Consider the following 4,581-nt stretch of genomic DNA (forward strand, 5'->3'; position numbering starts at 1 on the left):
CTGTGGGGCACATCAGGGTCCTGGTGGGGATGTGACTCTGTGGGGACGAGTGGGGGTCCCTGTGATGATGGAAACAAGTGAGGGTTTCAGTGGAGACATGATGGGATCCCTGTGGGGATGGAGACGATGGGGGTCCCAGTGAGGACATGACAGGTGCCCTGTGGGGATGGGATGTGTCGAAGTCAGTGAAGGGACATGGCAGGGAGAGGTGGCCGCTGTGGGCACAGGGATGTGGCAGGGTCCCGGTGAGGACGGGACAGCGTGTAGGGATGTGGCAGGACATCCAGGACACCCCTTGTTAGGGATGGGATATGCCATGTCCCTGTGGGGACCCTGCCAGCGTGTGTGGGGACAAGGTGGGGTCCCTTTGGGGATGTGCCAGAATCCCTCAGCTCAATGGGTCCTCACTGGGGAGGGGGCCAGCCTGAGAGAGAGAGAGAGAGGAACCTGGTTTTGGGACTCAGGACATGCCAAGCCACAATCCTCCCCACACTGGGAGCACAGTGAAGGAATGTCGGGTGGTCCTGAGGCTCCCAGGGCTTCTTGTGGCACCCTCCTGGGGGCCAGGCTGGACCTTGGCCAGGGCAGGGTGGGCTCAGGTATCTGTGGAGAGCTGGGATCCCCAAGGAGGGATGCCATGTGTTGGGATCCCCAAGAAGGGATGCCATGGACTGGGATTCCCAAGGAAGGATGCCCTGGGTTAGGGGATCCACACAGCACAGGGGACAGAGAGTTTTTCTTCGGCTGCAAACCGTGGGATTGAGGTGAGGGCTCTGCTCGCACTGCCACACCACCATGGCAGGGACGGGGCAAGGCTGGCACTGGCAGAGGAGGAGGAGGAGGAGGTGGGAGGAGGAGGAGGTGGAGGAGGAGGGCAGCCTCTGCCTTAACCCCGCGGCTGCTGGAGCGAAGCGTGGCCACCCCAGCCCGCTTTTGTTCGCTTTCTGGTTTTGTTGTCGCACGCTCCGACTGAAATAGCCCAAATCCCTCATAGGAAGCTTCCCCCAGCCCGAGCCCTCGGCTGGTATCTCGCTCGGGCAGGTTTCATGACTCAGCAGCCCAGATGGAGCCGTCCCTCACAGCCCTCAGCTCCAAATCTGTTTATTGCTCCAGAGGCTGTTTTTCCAAGAACCTCGCTGCTTTATAGCAGCCAGAGCTCTCCCTTAAAACCCTGCCTCTCCAGCGAGGGCTCGCGTCACACTCCGCGCGGAGGTGGGCGAGGAACAAAAATAGACAAATTAAGAAAACCTCAAAAGGCCAAAAAAAAAAGAGAATGTGAGGGTTTTGGCTCTCCAAGCTCGAGGTTTGCTTTGCCTCCGTGTTGCATCAGTTCTGCTGCCTTCCTTGGAGCTGCAGCGTCTCGGGGGCAGAGATGAATCCCCGGGTGATCGATCGCAGGGTGATCGCAGCTCTGTGAGACGATGAGAGGCTGCTGAGCCCTCGGGGTGTCCCCCCGGAGCTGTGCTCCCCGGGCTGGCGGCTCGGAGCTCTGGCAGGGCACTCTGGGGGGTGTTTATTGGCCACGGGCAGCGTAGGGAGAGCCGAGGATGGGCTTTGAGTGGCAGCCTGTGGGATTCCCTGCGCAAGCATCTAAACCCCTCATTCCCCCTCACCACCACCGAATGAGGAAAAGGCTCTTGCACAGCTCCAGTTGCTCATCCTGGGCAGTTTTTAGCTACTCACACAACTGCAAAGGTGTTTCTAATGCTGGTGCTTTTAACCTGCACCCTGCCAGGAGCTTTATGTGTGTTTGGTGTGGGACAGAGGATGCAAAGAGGGAAACCTGGGAGGCCTTTGACCCAGGGACACAGCAGGGAACAAAGCTAAAAGGGAATGTAAGCTCCTTCCCACACTCAGCCCTGGCCAGGGGTTCACTCATAGGAGCTGGGGACCTCGGTGGGTGGCTGGGGGCTGCTGTCCTGCCAAGCCCCCTCCTGCCAAGAGCTCTTTTGTCCAGGATGGATGTTTGAGGGGCAGGTGGGACTGTGAGGGTTTGCTCCTGAGCACCGGGGAGGTGTCAGGCACTGGGTGCTTCCTGGCACAGCTGCTGACTCTCTGCCCCGGCATGGGGGGACAGCAGGGCCTCTGTGGGACCCCCGGCCCTGGGAAGGCAGCCTGAGCTCCCCAGGGCTTGTGGGGAGCAGCAGCTCTCCTCTAAGGCAGACATGGTGTTGTGGACAGGTTTTTCCCCTTCCCGTACGAACTGTGCATCTCTTGGAAAAGTTCTGAAGACTGTGTAGGGACAAGATCCTCCAAGTGGTGACCGATGACACCCCATGGTGCCCTTTGGGGGTGATGGCTTTGGAAGGGTCAGGATTGGGCTCTGGTCCTGGTGGGTCAGGATATCCTGTGACTCTGTGGACCCAGCCCAGCCTGGCAGATGCGGCTGAGCACTGCCCGGTGGGTCCGGCACATTCCCGAAGGGTGCGCCTGACCACGGGCCATTAGCTGGTCATTAGGGCAATTATCTTAATCACGGGTGTTGCCCTGCTCCGTGCAGGGTGTGCTCAGGGTCACGCAGGCCAGCTGAGAGGGGAGCAGACTACCTTCCATCCATCCCTCCCTCCATCCCTCCATCCATCCATCCATCCCTCATCCATCCATCCATCCCCCATCCATCCATCCATCATCCGTCCATCCATCCGTCCGTCCATCCGTCCATCCATCCATCCATCCATCCATCCCTCCATCCGTCCATCCATCCATCCATCCATCCATCATCCATCCGTCCATCCATCCATCCATCCATCCATCCATCCATCCCTCCATCCATCCCTCCCAGCCTCCCCAGGGCACTCTGTGCTTGTCCCCATCGCAGCCTGCACAGCACTGCCTGTCCCCTGGGCAGCTGAGCTGGGGCTGGCCCGTCCCAGGGACCCCAGACATCCTCTGGGAGCTGGGCCTGGAGGTGCTGTGGCAGTGCCTGCCCCTCCAGCACTGCATGAGGTGCTCTGAGCTCCCATCCCTTCCCATTTCACTGCCACTGGGGAGTGCTGGCGCCTGGTTCATAAAACATTGACTTTCCAGACAGGCTTTGCAAAAGAAATGAGATGTTGGTGATTGTACGGAGAGCTCAGGAGATTCCAGGGGGCATTCCCTGGAGCAAAGGGTGCTCACAATCCTTGCTGGTGGCCATGGAGAGCCTGTGGTGGGGCAGGCATTGCCCAACAGCTCTCACTGTGCTTGCCCCCATCTCTGTGCTCCCCATGCTCTTCCTACTCCTTGTTGGGTTCCACATGGTCCCGACCCAGCTCTGCCAGGTGTGACAGCACACAGCTGGGATGTGGGACAGCACACAGCTGAGATGTGGGACAGCACACAGCTGGGATGTGTGGCCAGGCTGTGGTTCCCCTGTGGAAGTGTGTTCAGCTCCTTGGGCAGCAGCCAGGTGGGAAGAGGCCCAGTGGGCTGGGGGCTGCAGGAATTGGTGTGCCTGGTGCTGGGCTCAGTCCCAGCACTGTCCAATGGCTCCAGTCACAGGGAGGGCTGTGGGAATGTGCTTTCTCCACAGTCACCAATAAATCCATGCTGGCTTTTCCTGGAAGGTCACCCAGCCAGTTTGCTGGAAGGCCAGAGATCACCATGGGGCATCACCACGTGGATTTTTCCCTTTTCCCTTCTCACCAGGATGGCAGCCTGGGCTTTCTCTAACCACAGCTCAAAAGCTGCTGCTCCAGCGTGGTGTTTTCTCCCAAGGAGGTTTAGGTTTAGGTTTCACAGGCCCCTCCTGACGGGAATTTGAGCAGGCACTAAAACTAGGGCTCCTTGTGTGCCGCTGTTATCTGCTGTTATCGGCGTTATCTGCTCTGTGGGGAGCAGGAGCCGCTGCTGGGGCGGGAGGAGCCCCCGGGATCTGCTCCAGGCAGCCCCCACCCCCCGGGCTGAGTCACAGCGGGCCCAGCGTTTGCTGCTGGGGTGACGGCAGCTGTGAGTCCCAAAAAAAGCCCCCAGCACTGATGCTTTAATGACAGGCGGATAACACAGCCCCGGGAAGACTCATTCCGTGCATAGCTCAGTGCTGTGACTAAGCTGGAGCAGCCTCCCTGTGTCACCCCGGCCCTGGTGTCACCAATCCTGCAGGTCCCACCAGCCCAAAGTGCCCATCTCCAGCCTGGTTCCATATTTAATGTTCCATGGCCACCTGAGTCTGTAATTAAGGATCTGCATCCCCCAGCTGGGAGTCTGGAGTGCAGCAAGGGCTGGTGTTCCCCAGCCCCCCAAAACCAACCCGAGGATGGTTCCAGTGCCCTGAGCTCCTTTACTGCCTTTGGGTGCAAGTCACCCAAAAGCAAGGCAGTCTGGCTGTTAATTGTTAAAAGACAAGTGGGAAAAACATTCCCAAGGTTTTACAGCTTGCTGTGCCCTCTCCCTCGGCATCCCCAGTCTCAATTTCTGGATTGAATCTCCAACACGTCGTTTATTGCTGCTGCTTTTCTTTAAACAGTAATATTTGCTAGGCAATGCAGTGCCTGCCTCCCCATGGCTGCTGCTGGGGTTTATCTCCCCTCTCCTGGTGAGGAGCTGATGGATATAGATCCAGGCAGCTGTGTGACCTTTACAGTCTCACTCCGAGGCTGGGGA

The sequence above is a fragment of the Agelaius tricolor genome, unplaced genomic scaffold, assembly GCF_023055355.1.
Source record: "Agelaius tricolor isolate 1412-34295 unplaced genomic scaffold, bAgeTri1.0.p SCAF_25, whole genome shotgun sequence".
NCBI classification, from domain to species: Eukaryota; Metazoa; Chordata; class Aves; order Passeriformes; family Icteridae; genus Agelaius; species Agelaius tricolor.